The 16,197-nt window shown below is 33.9% G+C and overlaps 2 long non-coding RNA genes across 4 annotated transcripts; one reads left to right on the top strand and one right to left on the bottom strand.

Annotated features, from left to right (window-relative positions):
• The first annotated feature begins 283 nt into the window (after positions 1–283).
• LOC135151163 (uncharacterized) lies at positions 284–3,790 on the top strand. Its single transcript, XR_010289705.1, has 2 exons — positions 284–538; positions 3,450–3,790. It is a non-coding gene; the product is annotated as an uncharacterized LOC135151163 (long non-coding RNA).
• A 3,327-nt stretch (positions 3,791–7,117) lies between these two features.
• Positions 7,118–12,992, bottom strand: LOC108213145 (uncharacterized). 3 transcript variants are annotated; one of them, XR_010289736.1, is made up of 10 exons: positions 12,738–12,992; positions 12,486–12,547; positions 11,908–12,098; positions 11,683–11,802; positions 11,275–11,387; positions 11,062–11,127; positions 10,872–10,961; positions 8,598–8,884; positions 8,098–8,501; positions 7,120–8,002 (listed from the first exon to the last, which is right to left on the bottom strand). It is a non-coding gene; the product is annotated as an uncharacterized LOC108213145 (long non-coding RNA). The 3 variants fall into 3 exon arrangements; XR_001805201.2 differs by having other exon boundaries at positions 7,118–8,002; positions 11,275–11,802; XR_010289737.1 differs by having other exon boundaries at positions 7,119–8,002; positions 8,098–8,334; positions 11,275–11,802.
• Positions 12,993–16,197: the final 3,205 nt, after the last annotated feature.

Below are 16,197 nucleotides of genomic sequence, written 5' to 3'. Positions count from 1 at the left end.
CGTGTTTTGACTTTTTCGATCCGGAGTACGGTTTTCCCCGGAGTCGGTCCGGCGGAGTTTTTCGGGTATTTTAATTGTTGATAATTATCTGGTTTGTCTCGATATACGTGAAAGCCAGATATTTTGATTATTATATTAATTTTTATCGAAATACGTGCAAATGGGACCCCCAGACCAATGATTGAGTTTAAAAGCCCCGTTTTGATGATTATCTCAAAAACCAGTACCGATTGGACCCCGCTTTATTAATATAAAGCTATTAAATACGTATTTTGATGTCATATACGATCCAAAGGGGTACCAATTATTTGTAAATATAAATAGACTTTCCTGTAACTTATTTTCACCATAAAAATCATTTCACCAGTTTCTTTTCACGAATACCGAGAGAAACCGAGCGGTGTTCTTCGTGTTCTTCATAATCAAACGAAGATTTGAAGGTGTTATTGGAATCCGATGGAGGCGTATGAATAGTCAAAACGAAGCTATCGACGCGTAGAATCCAGTTTAATCAATCATAACCGTGCAGATTTCACGGGTAATTTCTTATTAATTTTTGAAAATTCGAATTATTATAATTTTAAAGATGAATTTTTGAAAACGATCTTGTTTGATTGTTTTGATGCTTCTATGTTGTAGAACGTGTTTTTCTCGTCGTTTCGGTATATTATATGTCGAATTTGGACTTCAGAATCACATAGAAACATGGGATTGATCCTTGAAATAACTGTTATTCATGTTCTTGAGATGTTCATCGGAAAACTTTGAGTTTTGGCCGGAGTATTCATTCTGATGAATCTGGGTGAGTTTTAAAGGTTCAATCATGTTCATTGGGATGTGTAGAATTGATTGGTATGTTTGGATTGTGTGGAGGAAGGCCGTAGCAGGCTCGCCGGAGTTTAAACTCCACGGCGGCGGCGCAAGTTTGGCTGGGATTTCCGGCCAAACTACTGCGTTCTTGAAGAAACTAGACTCGTGGTTGAGTTCCTGATAGTATGTAGGCTATATCTGCACGTTTTGGTGAAGTTTGGAGCTTTGTAGCCGTTTCACGGCGAAAATCCGGCGAAGGCTCGTCGGAGATGGTGACCGGGGGTCAAATTACAATTTGATCCCCGAACTTATTAAAATGATACGGTGTGAACCCTGAGGTTTATAAGTTTTTCATTCAGTCCCCTAATAGTTTACAAAGTTTGCACAGTGAACCTTGGAGTTTTAAATCTTTTCAAAAACATTTTATTTATTTATTTTAATCTCGAAAATTATTGATTTTAAATTCAAAAATGCTTTTTAAATATTTGTTTATTCAAAAATAAATCTAAATTAGTTTATTAATTAATTTTAATTAGTAATTAATTATTTTAATTGGTCAATTAATTTGAATATTAATTGATTAATTATTTTAATTAATTATTAATTGATTTTAATTGATTAATTAATTGGATTTAATTATTCCTTTTGATTTAAAAATTTCGAAAAATGATTTCGAGCTTTGAAATGTTTTTCTAAATTATGTTCAAGGCTCGTTAATTGTTTATGAATGGTTTCAAGTCCAATTTTGATTATCCGGACTTGATTATTTATTTATAAAGGGATTCTTTTATCGATTTTAATTCCGAAAAATGTTTAAAAATTCCAGAAAATTCCCAAAAAAATCATTTTTAACCCAAGAGTTGATTTGATATCAATTGGGGTGGGAAACCTTATGTGTAATGTGTTGTCTGTTATCGGTGTGCTGTATTACATGTGTCGAAAGTGGAGTCGGAAACGGTTTTCAGCATAACTTTTGATCGGAAATTCAGAATCGAGTGAAACGAAAAAGAGGTTAAAGCTTATAAAGTCTATTTTAATGTGACATAATAATATGGTGGAGTATAGAGTGTGAATAATTGTTGTCAAATGTATAGAATATGATTATATGTGATCTAATTGCTATTAATTGATGATTGCATGGACTATCTGGTTGTTCTAGTATTACATACATGTGATAAATGATTAAATGACATAGGGTCGTGTCTTGATAGATGTCGGATAAAAGCATATGGATTATAGTGATTGGATGTGGTTGGTTGATTGTTGATTGAGATAGGATAACAGGTGGATAGTCTAATAAATAGACGAGACGATGTCAGATTTTCGATAAGATTTATATGATATTTAATTGATAATATGTTATGTGGAATATGATTAGACTATATGGTAGAGTCAAAGCATAATTATGTGTTAAGTGATATTTGATGAGTTTAAAGGGTTGTATAAGTGAGTATCGGTATACGTGATATGTATATGCGATATATTATTTAGTGACTATAGTATTATCTTATTCTCGTTAAGGATTTGGACGAGACGTGGATGACCGAAGACGTTCAGAAGGACAGGTGGTGTTCCAAAACGAATAAAGAATGAGTCGAGTAAGTGAAGTGGTGTGGCGAATAGGGTATAGCCAGAGATGGTCTAGAGACTATGATATGCATAGAGTATGAGATTGGAAAGATGAGATAGAGATGTGAGACTGGAGTCAGATTTAAGGCAAGTATCCTACACCTTTCTTTTGGATATATTGCAAATATTCTGATCCATTCCTTTGGTATATGTTGCAAGTATCCTAAACCTTTCTCTTGGATATATTGCAATTATTCTGATCCATTCCTTTGGTATATGTTTCAAGTATTCATACCTTTCTTTTCAATGTTCGAAAGTGCGAGTATTCTGACCCATTCTTTCTAATCTTCAAGTTTCTAAAGAATTTCCGTTTTACAAATTAATTCGAAGTTCAGATTGTCATTGAAGCATGTGTTGCTCAGTGATAGTTAGAGCTTTGAATGAATTGGGATCTTCTTGATTATTCAACCCGCCATTGTCATGCTGGTTTAGCAGGCTAAATTCAGTTGCTTAGCCGATAATGGAGGATACTGAATAGTTGAGGATTTCCTGAACTGTGATTTATGAAATGATGGATCATGATTTATGAATAGATTGTTATCAAAGTTTGAATTGGAATTATTCTGTTGTTGATGATATTTATTATGATGTTCTGTTAATTTACATTGGCTTCTTGAATTGAATTAGAGAATTGGATTATTGTTTTTATATAAACCTGTGGACCAGATTCGTGGTCATGTTAGGCCAATGAGTGCCTTGGATCCAGTGATAGAGCATGACGGGGCCTGCTCGGGGTTAGGTATGACTGATCAGCATCCTAACCTTGGTTTTTAATTAAAATGTGATAGTCCAATTCAATAATTCTCTTGTGAAGGATTGAATTCCTCAGGTTTCTATTGCTGCAAGGTATTGTGATTCTTTTATACAATACCTGAATTTGTGAACTCAAGTTGAATCTTTTTATATCTTGAACTCGTGAACTTCTGTTATATCATTTCAGAATTATCATTGTTATTATTACTTGCTGAGCATTGTTGCTCACCCTTGCTATTCCTTTCTACCCATTTCAGAAAGGCTTAAAGATGAGATGATTGATTGAGATTGTGAATAAGGCTAATGCTAGGCGAGGAGACAGAGTTGAGGATCCAGTGGTCGAGGAGTGTTCAGGAAAGTTGATGAGGTTGGTGCAAGCTAGAGCTGTGCTATAAGGATTCAAGTGTAAGTCATAGCTGGAATAGTTGACAGTGATTCTTCTTATTGAGGATGATCTGATTTGGTAAGAGATGTTGTGTAATAATAGTGGTAGATTCTAATTTCAATGCTGTAACCTGGATGCGATCCTGTTGCTTTTAGGGGGTTTAAATGTTCTCTTTCGAATCAGTTATTAAAGTTTAAATGTTCTCTTGAAATTCTCTTATTATGGCTTTCAAGTTTGAAATTCAGGTTTTGAAATCATTCGATTTGTGTTCTCATTCAAATCTTTTATTAAATGTTTGCAAGTTTTAAATTCTTGGATTTGATTATCATTTCAAAAAAAAAAAATACAGGTTTTCAAAAGTGTTTAAAAATGGGTTTTATGCGGTGACGTCAGGATCCAGGCCCCCGGATTCTCGGGCCGTCACAGAACTCCTCAACAAGTTACTTATGGTAATGTCAGACAATATTCTTATTTTTTCAATTTTATTTAGAACCCATGACAGAACATCTAATACAACCATCTAAAAACTTGGGTAATATAGCAAAACATTTACTTTATCGCCTCGATATCCTCCTCATCTCCCTATTCACATCGTTCTGCTGCGCATCCCAATAGTTCACCTAAGTGTTCTGTTGGGTGTTCTTATTTACGACTATAGAAATTTTAAAAAATATTTTAAATCTTTTGAATTTCTTAAAAAAATTATATTTGAATTACTATAATTTATTGAAAGGGTGATTTGAGAATAAAATTCTACCTGAAGGTAATAAAGTTGTACAGCAATTAATTTGCTGATTAATCAAACGGTGAAAAAACGTATTTCACGATAATCATGACAATGATTTACAACTCCATGTTTATAAAGGGAAGGGGCATATTTAATAATAACGTTAATGCATTTTATTGAGATTTCTTTTCGGGGTGATTATTTCCAAAGGAAAACATACCTTTCATTAACTAATAAACATTGTAAAAAAATATTATTTACGACGCGTTAAATTATTTTTTTTCAAATTTTATTTAGAACCCATGAAAGAACATCTAATACAACCAACGAAAAATGTTAGCTGATATGGCAAAACATTTACTCTATCGCCTCGATATCCTCCTCATCTCCTTGTGCACACCGTTCTGCTGCGCTTCCCGATAGTTTAGTTAGGTGTTCAGTTAGGTGTTCCTTATATTCGTATATGGAAAATTTTAAAAGATAGTTTAAATTATTTGAATTACATAACAAAAAACTAATTTTTGAATTATTATAATTTATTAGATGTGGATATTTGAGAATTATATTCAACCTAAAGGTAGTAAAGTTGTATAGCAACTAATTAGTATGTAAGTAAATTTTTATAATAAAAAAAATGATTTTAAAAAAAAAATAAAAAAACCAATTTGAATTTGTATAAAAGACATTGGCGAAAAATAAATTTTATTCCATTTAACAATAAAGATTTGCAGAGCATTAAAAATAAATACATTTTTTAACCTAATCTTTCTTTGTTTGTCCTTCTTCCTGGGAAGTTTGGCTGCCTTCCCCATGTTATAACTTTCTCTTCTTACCAATGTTTGGTGGCCCGAACTGAGTTGGATCTATAATGTCACGAGCGACGGCCTGTTGCTCATCTTTGTGTCGCTTGAGGAGGTCTATTAACCTTTCATTGTTTGAGCGATATATCTCGAGTAATTTGATCTTGCCTTTCAATTGTTTGTTATCGTCCTCCAGACGTTTGATGGTATCCTTCAACCTTGTGTTCTCTTCAGCGGCTCTTACACACATCTTCTCTAAATCGGTGGCCATGATGAATAATGTAACTCTTTTTAGAATTTGTAGATGTAACTTCCTTTTTTCCGAATGCAGTTACGTACGTCATGGTGTTTGAGGCTTTATATAAAGAAAAGCAAATGACTTTTGGTATGCATACACGTCTTCATTGGACATCCCCTCGACTTTAGACACGACTTAGAGAAAAGATTATTTTCTAATTAAATTAATGTATTTTTTTTCCGCGATCGTTAGTATTTTTGGAAAAAACAAACCATTCAGTTTATTCAAAAATATTGTTAAAATATTTTGTAACATATTTTAGTTTTTAAAACTAATATTTTACTTTTGAGTTACGAACAAAAGACAAAAAAATATGCAATGAAGCGTATGGTATTCCAGTCTGAATTAGTTTAATTTTATTGCTAATGTTTTAAATTTGATGCTATACAAGGAAATAAGTCAATCTTAGAATTAGATTCTCTGTAATGTACATTGATAGTCTTTAGAAAAAAAAAACATAAAATGGGTTCTTTCCTATGAACAAGATTTGTTAGTTGAGGAATTCTGAATTTAAAAATGTAACACTATTTGTTTCATTTCGATATTCGTAAGAAGATTTTTTAAACATTAAAAAAATATATTCTCTATTAATTCGTTATGAGTTACTTACAATGTATTAAAACGACTTGTTAAGATTATGCTTTGTGTTATACATTAGGTTGTAAGAAAAAAAAAGTTGTTCTATTGAATCAAACTAGCACTGTAGCCCGTGCGAGGCACGGGCCTATGCTTATATGCGTGATGATTGTTGGTGTTCCGACAATGCATAGAATGGATATCTTGCTATTTTATTATGTCTTGGTCCTTGTTGATGTTATATGATATGAAACGGACTTTTAATGAATGATTGGTGCACCAATCTTGTAATGTGAGTCGGGATAAACTATGTTTTAAAACAATGTAGACAATGATTTGAAACCGGTAAGAACGGAGAGCCACAACATTGAATATGCATGTAAATCGCCAATATATAGTACTATTATGAATTCCGTGAAAGTATTTGATAGATATTTCATGAGAATTTAAATAGCATTAATTTACCAAGCAGAAATGTTGGCACATTGATGAATGCGTCCAACAAAGATGCAAACTAAGCAAACATTTTACTCCAGCTAGAAGATACTGATGATTAACTCAATAAACACAAACCAGACAACACTTATTGTATCGTACATCGTCATTCTTATTATACATTTTTAAGTGATGAAATACATAAAATAACACTTCTAATAACTAATATATATTTTAGAATATAAGATTAATCGTCTGACAAACGCTGAGGTGTAACAGAACGAAACAAAGGCCTTGAGATCTGAACTACCCGGCAAATGTCTTCGCTTTTGAAGACAACACAGAACGAGTGCCATAAGGATCCATCTGGTGTGTGTAATTGGAGGTGAGAATGGGCATTGCCAACTAAGCTAGATACCTGGTCTTCTTTTTTGTATACCAAATGATGTTGTCTACTGTGTAACAGATAAAAATAAGCAATCATTTTTTGAATATACACAAATTAACTGCGCCATCTAAAAAAATCCCACACACAGAAGCGAGGTAGAAATTTTCAGGTGAAATATAACAGAAATAACTTGAAATTTAATAACTTCAATTGCCTTAAGTTCTTAACCAAAAATTCTACAGTAACACGTCATCATATATTCAATTTGCAACAGATCTTTGTGATATTAAACGTACCAGTATAGTCTAAAACTCTGCCCGACTCTATACTTTCTTGAGAGAGAAAATTTAACAATTTTTTTTCGCTAAATGAAAAAAGTTTACAATTTTATACATACTACACAATTTCATTTTTGATACTATAACAACAATTGGACCGATGAACAAGCTTGCAACCGAGAAGCTCTAACCACTGTGCACTATATTTCAGACCATATTATTTTATAAAAATCCACAACAAACATAGCCCACCTCACGATTAGCTCTGAATTCTGAAGGGAAAAAATTGCATTATAGATGAAACTGACATGAATTGACAAACATTAACAAATTCCCATATAGAAATGTTGCTAGCAGAAAGTGGTGAACCTGATAAGATTCAGAAGTGCGTACAAGGCACTCGGTGAAGCTATTTATGCTAATGTTAATAATCAAACCGTCTGTATGATCTTCGCAGAGGGGAAAGATGATACGTGGCGGCCTGAAAGATCTGAGCAAGGTGATGAACTGCAGAACAGAAGCTCAAAATTAGGAATGCAGGAAAAATGAATTGTTAGCACCCAACAGCATCCAGGCCAATGAAGAAGTATTGAATTTCAAGTAGAAGCTTTTAAAGCCGGAATTTTTGTCTCCTAAGAAGCCTCCGGGATCAAGAATGCTCTTGGCTACTATGCGTCTGCTTAAGTTTTGGTTACTTTTCATGCGTCCCTTGACAATGAACACTCCAGTCTAGGTACAGAATCCCCTTCTCGAAATATTCGCAGCAAGAATGAAAACATTTCTGGAGTGATCGCAGTGGTGATGGAAAAATATTTATGTCCGTGATCCATTTTACCTTTTTGTTTTTGGAGAAAACAAAGGGCTTAACACGGTTCACATATGTTGTCAAGGATCAGATCATCTGGACTTTGAAAACGTGGTACCTTGAAATCAATTAAGGAAAAAACAAAGAGCATAAGGATTATTTATTAATATGTAGACTAATAGTCTTGAAAGATAGTAGAATCAAGTTTGTTACCTTTCTAATGAAATCTAAGAAAAGGAATTGTTTGATATCACGTCTGAGTCCTTCAGGCAAGTCTTTAACCAACTCCATTTCATCATGACCTCCCATGGTTGACCAAGTCTGGCGTTCATAGTGCCTGACTCTGTGTCTCAACTGAGATGGTAACTGTCTCCTCTTCATCCACCATTCCATATCTCTGATTCGTATTTGCATTTTCCTCTTCTTTGCCATAACCGCATGCATAAATGCCTTCAAATTTACATTCATTTTGCTAAATTATTGATATCAAAGCTAATAAAGTTACCTGAATATTTCCGATCAACAGAGTGAAGAGCATTAAACCACTAAGCACATTTGTTATACTAAATACCACTTCTAGCCAGTTACTTGTTGGTTCTAGGTCATTGTCAAATGTGCTGTGACCAACACATGAGAAACGTTAACATGATTTTCAAGAATTACGGAGGAACACAAAAAGGTTTAGATTAGCATCAATTGATTTTATAGTTTACCTGAGGGTCATTAAACCCCAAAAGATGGGGTAGAGAATCCTAACAGCCACAGAGTTACTGGAAATGACCGGAAGAGCACCCTTATAGATACCATAATATAATGGTCCGTTAACATCTAAACGTATTGGATTTCTAAGCACTCTGCTTGAGTTACCACCACAGGGATTGTCTAGTGTGTCGGCAGCTGACATAAAATGCTGGTGACACACCTCCTCGGAGCAAGACAAGGAGAGGTCACATAAAGTGACTCTCTGTAGAGCAAGAACATATCAGCATCCCGCAGCCACCTTTCAGGAAGGAAAAAAGCAATTAGCGAAAATATATATGTTACAATCACTGTTCCTGATATCATATATATTTTACAGCAAAATGTTATAAATTTAGAATTAAAAACTTTATGAGAGGCAATAAAGCACGCGATGAGATTAAGGGCAAAACCCCACCGAATGGTCCCAAATATATAGCCTGTGACCTCCTGCATTTTTCTCATCAAGCAAATGCTATGGTAGACCTTTGGAAGGAATTGAAATAAAAAGATAAGCAGAAGAATTGTCATGATCAGGTATATGTTCTCTTCTCTTATCAAATTCGGAACCACTAACCAGAATACAGCCTGATACAATTCAAGTGCAAGTGATATTAATAACATTATATAAATTAGCTCGCATAATCAGACTAAACATGCAATTCTAAATATAAATAAAAATATAGCTTGAAATAAAAAATATTATTTCAAAATAAAATACTATTGCATAGTTTATCTGAAACTAAATTTAATTAAAAAAATTATAAATATTATTTGAAATAAAAATACTATTTACATAGCTTATTATAAAATAAAATTATTTGAAATAATATTTACATGGCTCATGCTCCTGGTGAAAGACCAGGTAGTCATCATGTGCACTCATCCATACCTCAAATTGCAGGATACAGTAGTGATCCTATATTTGTTACAAGCAATAGTTGCGGGGGAATTGATTCTTACGCGATCCTACATGCAGGACAGTGCTACTGAGGGCAATGACAAGATTCCTGTACATATTAAGCTTGCAGAAGGGTTAGATGTCTCTGGAGATGCAGCTTTCATTGACAGGAACTTGGTTAATGATGGCTTCTCATTATTAGAGGAGACAAAATCAGAGGAAAAGTGATGTAGTTTGTTACATATAGTTGTTTATTTTTTCTTTGAAATATTAAAAGGATAACAAATATTGTCATGTTGTTCATTGGAAGTTTTGCTGGAGTGTTTTTCTAAATTGCAGGAATAGAAGTAAATCCTCAAAAGGTCAAATATCTGGAACCAAGTTCTGAATGTTTTTTAAGAAATTGTAATCATTTATATCTTACAATTTAGGAAAAGGCATTAAAGTTTTGGAGAAGGGGAAAAAAAGAGGTAGTAGAGTTATAGCTTGTTTTCGGGTAGCTCACACCCTGAGTCAATGTGGATATAACCTTGTGTGATTTGTTTTATAAGCCCTTTTCTAATTAGCTAATAGCAAAGAAATACAGTAAAATAATGTGAACAAAAAAGCATACATGATAATTTCTTCATATCGATCGAGTCAAATTATCTGTGTAAAATTAATGCATAGAAGTGCGTGATCAACATCAGGAAGCCACTAAGGTTGCATTCACTTGGATAAAATAGATGGAAAAATATAAATAAATTTCAAATAGAGTACAAAATTCCATTCCATTCCATTTCATCTCAGTAAACGCAGTATGATAGTAGTCTTTGACAATAAACAACAGAAAAGGAGGGGGAAGGTATGCGATGTTCAAATAGATTAGATTTGCAAGCTGAATGCACCAGCCCTTTTCTTTTGTCTAACAAGACTTTTTAAATCCTGGCTGAAGACAATGCTTGCCGTCAAATAACTAATTTGTTTCTGATTAAATTTTATGGGCTAATGTGCCCCGCAATTAGCTTCCCAAATCCCTCGAAATGATATCCATAAGGAAAAATTGGCCAACTTGAAATATAATTATGTGCTGAATATAATTATTTGATTGGTAAATGTGAAGAAAAGTTAAAACGCTATTGCGCTCAAGGACAAAATGTAAACAGTGACATTCATAACAAGCATTGTGCCTAATGTGGTTTTTTTCCAGGCCATAATTTCTTGTACCTAAACACCATGTTTACTTGAATTTTTTTATCACATTGCAGAAACACAGTTTTGGATGAAAATACACGGAGTGAACATAATCAAGCTTGACAGCTGAAATAAATATAAATGTGACATAGATATATATGTGTTGCTAAGTTACCTTGCGACTGTGTTTTCTCATTAATATGATTCACTTGGCACTGAAAGAATCCATCATAAAAGAAGAGTTTTATAATCCAGCCAAGGTAGCCTGACTTTCAATAATGTAAGATTTAGTTAGGCTTCAGGATTATGCTTCCAAACCAACATGGATCTTTTAACAATTCAGAGGAAGTCATTGAGTTTCTCACCACCAGGTTCTTTCATCCTTTTTATTCCGAATATTGAACCATGAACCTTCCTGGCCTGCGAAGCGGCTGCATTCATTGCATTAAACGCCAAGTCTTTACAAGTTTATTTGTGACAAAGTAGGACAATAACAGGCAAAACAAACATTCCAACAACAGAACAATGGAAACACAATAAATACCACATATACACCAAGCAAGGCAGGATGACAGTACCTCTGCCGCGATGCTGAGAATCACGCAGCGGGAAGCCTACAGGCGTGCTTCAGCGACGGCCTCGGTGATGACAACACGAGGACGATGACACCACAGAGAGGCTAATGTCTCCGCTGAGAATGAGGCAGAGCTCAGGAACGACGAAGCAAAACAGTAGGGAGGCGGAAAGGATGAGAAATGAACCGCAAAAGTAAACAGGCACGTAATTAAGAGGCAAATAGTGGAGGCAAATAGGCAAGAATAGGGGCAGATCGGTAAAATTAGAGAAGATTAAAATGTGGCAGTAATTATGTGGACCAATTACATTAGCTTAGAGAATTTTACGTTGAATGGAAATATCAGACCTCACATTTCAAATATGTTGAAACCGGACCAAAACAAAACTCATTTGAGCTTTTTCATAATTACCTGAAAGTGATGTTTTCTCAACTGATTTGGTGGATGAGTAGGAAACTCTGTATATCAATAATAGATATTTACAAGCTAATAGCAGGACGGCCACGGCCCACATATACAGAAACTACTGACCTGGAATAAAATAGCAGCTGCCACTCAGCTTGTACACACAAGTCTTTTCTTTTTCAGAAGATTAAGATAGAAAGTGAGTCATGGAAAATAAGTTCACTTACATACCAGGATAAGTTATAATGTTGGTGGTGTGTTTTTCAGGTCTTCCTCGGGTAGCTTTACCAGAGAGTAAGTACCTGCTCCTGCTAGTGCATCAAGGATGGGAGCCGTAGAGTAGATCCATATGGCTTTGTAGTTGTTTGTAGCTATTGATGGCCCCAAAGTTCTCACCGGATTCATTGATGCTCCTGTTGCTCCTTTGTACAAACACATAGGCAGCGTTAATTGACTCCACCAGCGTTAAGATCCAGTTATTGTAACTCGAATACAATGCGATATAAAATTGTGCTTTAAATTTTTTTTAATTTGTCATTTTATTGACAACAGCCTTGTATAAAACTCGTTGGCTCTATCTCTCACTCGAGGCTCATCTATCCCGATGGATATTACATTAATACTAGTAATTATTGTTTGTTGTCTCCAAGGTTTCCGTTGATCATTCTAGTGTTCAATTTTATTTTTTTTACTTTCATTAGTGAACTAATTTAGTTGCTAGTATGATAACTGATAAGATATGTATACCAAGTTTTTTGCTGCTGAGATATGTTGCTATTGTATTGAGTTGAAGCGAGTTTAAAAATTACCTTGCTCGTAGTATATTGAGCATGACAGTAGCTCCCACGGCAATTCCAGCTAGCTCACCAGTCTGCAATTAGTCATGGAGATTCATCAAGTTTAGCACTCCACACTTAAATTCTGGTTTAAGACATTACCTAATCTATCACCACTCAGCAGCCGCGAATGAACAATACTATATGTTGTTAGTTTATCTTTTGATCTCTAGAAATTAGACCAAATCATGCATACAACAAGCACACGGGGTGAATTTGGCTTACAGACAGGCATAACATGATGTTGCGATGCTGAGAATCACGCAGCAGGCTGCCTGTCGGCGCGCTTCGGCGATGACTTGGGTAACGCTAACATGAGGTCGGCCACGCCTCCTTGGCATGGCTTCCATTTGACACGAGATCAGAGACAAAAGCCGCTGTGAAGGAGTCTGCGGAGATGAGCGAGCGAGCGGAGTAAGAAGTGAGTCCAAAGCCAAGCGAGCGGAGGGGGGTAAAAAGGATGGCGAAGAAGCTGGCAAGCAAACAGACGCAGGTACCCAACAGGTGAAAAATGGGCTGGATAGGCAGGAGGAGGGGCAGGCTAGTAAAATCACACAGAATAAAATGTGGCATGTTATTCTATTATATATATAATAGATAACTAAAATGCAATTTTTATTCATTTTTTTTGCGATGTTTTTTATAAAAGGCAATACATTTAATTTGTATGAGGAATAACAATCAGTGAGAATAACAAACATTGACAAATTTGTACTCCATTTACTTGAATTAAATGTTTTGTCCTATATAACCGCCATTAATTAAAGATTTGATATAATGACAACTGAGCATAACATTTTTTACTAGTACCCATAAAAATAATGATGCACAGAACCATGTTAAGGGTTGCATGCTTCTGGTAAAAAATAGCTACTCTATTAATTACATCCTTATAGGTCTTCCCATGGAACACTGCTTCGAACTACATCCCCCGAGATATCAAATTTTCCTTTTCCTAGAAGAGTTCTTTGCTGTGTTCCTCAAACTGAATGTATGATGTTACGGTTCCTTGTTATGTTTCACTATTTTATTGACCACGTATATTACATCGAAAAAATAAAAAACTTGATTTAATTAATAGAATATTAAGGAATGTGCATCTTTCATTCATGTTCTGAATCGGAAAAAATGGTCGTCAAGCACAAATATTAAAGAACAAAGAAATTTTAATAAAAAAAACCATTTACACTAAAAAACAAACTAAAATAAACATAAACTTTTATTCATAGTTAGACGGTGGATTACAACGAAATTAACATATTTTTATACTAAAAATTAATTTACTTCTTTTCTTGTTCATCCACGTTCGGTGAAACCTTTGCACGTTTCTTGGCTTCACGTTCGTTGATTATTTCTTCACGTAGCTTTTCACGTCTCTCCATTTCCGATGGTTTAAAATTTGAATCATCCATCAGTAAACGATTGAAGGCTCTTCGTTCTTCTATATGATTCTTAAGAACTGTTACCACCGCTTCATCGTGCGTCTGCTGAATCTCCATCAGTTTTATCTTGTGTTCGAGAATACTGTTTTCCGCTTGCAGCATCTTGATTCTTTCCTCCATTGAAGTATTATCATTAGTAAGTTGTAAGAGGTTCATATGTGTGTTTGAATCCATCTTTTTTTTTGAGAGAAGTGCTTGAGGATGTTTTTTAGATTGGTTTCTTGGTAAGTTGAATGGGAGTGTTTGTTGTTACTCGGATTCCTTTTATAGACTGAAGAAAATAAACCGGCTATTGGATTACATTCAGGAATTGTCTACAAACAATGTATAACCACATTAAACAAAACTGACTCTTGATTTTTAAATTCATTAAGTGCACCCACCTGTTTAAGAAAAAAAATGAGTATTTATTTTTTAAATTCTAAACTTCTTATCTCACATAACACGTTATCCTGATTGGTGGACTGTCGATAATAATTAAGTTATTTTTGTGAAATACAATCAGTTTAATAATTTTTAAAATAAATTTCTTGCATGAAGAATCATAATTTTTGACTTAATCTCTATGTTAAAGTTTGTTTCAAAAAATATATATAACTGCTGTGACAGTTGGTTCTATATTTGTAGAAAAATGAATGCATGAGAAATAGCGAGCATGATTTAGATCTCCATATTTTCTATAGAGTGTTCTATAGAAAGCACTAAAAAGAATCTCAAAAATGTTACAGAGATAAAACTCAGAAAAAATGTGAAAGAAAAAAAGTAAACGTTGCAGTCACCGTAGTCATAATAACACATATCAAACGTATATGATCAATATTCGTGAACAATATATGGAACTGCGTCTTAAAGTGATTCATCAATAAGAATCATTTCCAAAATTTAATCAATTTTTTATATAATCTTATTAATACATTTTAAAATGAATGTTAATTTTAAAAAATTCATCACGGTCAAAAAAATAAAATTTAAAAAACTACAATGTTAGTTCTGTTTATATTCCTAATTGTTAGGTCCAGATACGATTGTAGAAGGGGGGTTGAATACAATCGTTACCAAATTATCGCGGAAGTGAATCTGATTGAAATATAACTTGCTAATCAGATTATAATTAATTAATATAACAATGTTTGAAGTCGTTATATAATTAATATGGTTCAGTTTTAATGTCCACTAAAGTTCGTAGAATAAATTCGACAGGGTATATTCTAGATTTAGTGATTAAAACAACCGGGTTATCAAAGCACAGAAAACTGTGGATATAACGATCAAGCAAGTTACGAACAACTTGAAAGCTTTACAAATGCTTTGAATTACAAAGTGATGAACACTTTCAAATGAAGAAACTAAGCCATATTTATAGGCAAAACTTTGTACATGAAAGACAATCACTAGACAAGACAATTACAAGCTTGGAAAGACAAATACAAAGAAGGTATGACAATCTAGGCTTGGGCAAGACAACAGAAGGCAAGGTAAGACAATTTTAGATTGTCTACCAAGCTTTAAACTCGCCAGAAAGACAATTTAAGGGAAGGTATGACAATTCCAGGGAAGGTATGACAATTCCAGGGAAGGTATGACAATTCCAGGGAAGGTATGACAATCCCAGGGAAGGTATGACAATCTGTCACAAGGTAAGACAAACGGATTGTCTACTAAGCCTTTGCACATGGCAGAAAGACAAAGTGATATTGTCTTGGTCACACATGAAGCACACGGCAAGACAATGTAGATTGTCTTGCTGCCACCAACCCATTTCGCCAAGACAATTCAAATAAATTGTCTTGTGCTTCTCCTTCCTTCCTTGAAGCAAGTTCAGTAAGACAATCTTGAATTGTCTTGCTGAGCTTGTTTTGGTGATAATGAATGTAATATTGTAGTATATATAAAATAGAAAATTATTCACTTAATTAAGTTAATCATATAAATTCATAAATTAAATTAATTCGAGAGTGAATTAATTTAATAAATAAATTACATAATTAATATAATTTTTTGAGAAGTGAAATAATAGTCTATTAAATATTTAATCACCCAATTTTCAGTAGAACTGCTTCCTGTCTTCTTTAAACTTTAATAACTTCTTCTTTCTTTGTCGAACGAACGAACTACCACTTCTGCTTGACTTCAAATATTTAATTTGAATAACTGATACACAGATGTACTGTCTGGTTCATCTGTATCTAGTTAAATCAAATATTCTTCGTCAAATAAACAATAAGAATTTGGTTTGTTCGTCG

Source organism: Daucus carota, chromosome 3, assembly GCF_001625215.2.
Source record: "Daucus carota subsp. sativus chromosome 3, DH1 v3.0, whole genome shotgun sequence".
NCBI classification, from domain to species: domain Eukaryota; kingdom Viridiplantae; phylum Streptophyta; class Magnoliopsida; order Apiales; family Apiaceae; genus Daucus; species Daucus carota.
The sequence above is the reverse complement of the archived record's forward strand: the minus strand, read 5'-3'. Positions and strand labels throughout refer to the sequence as shown.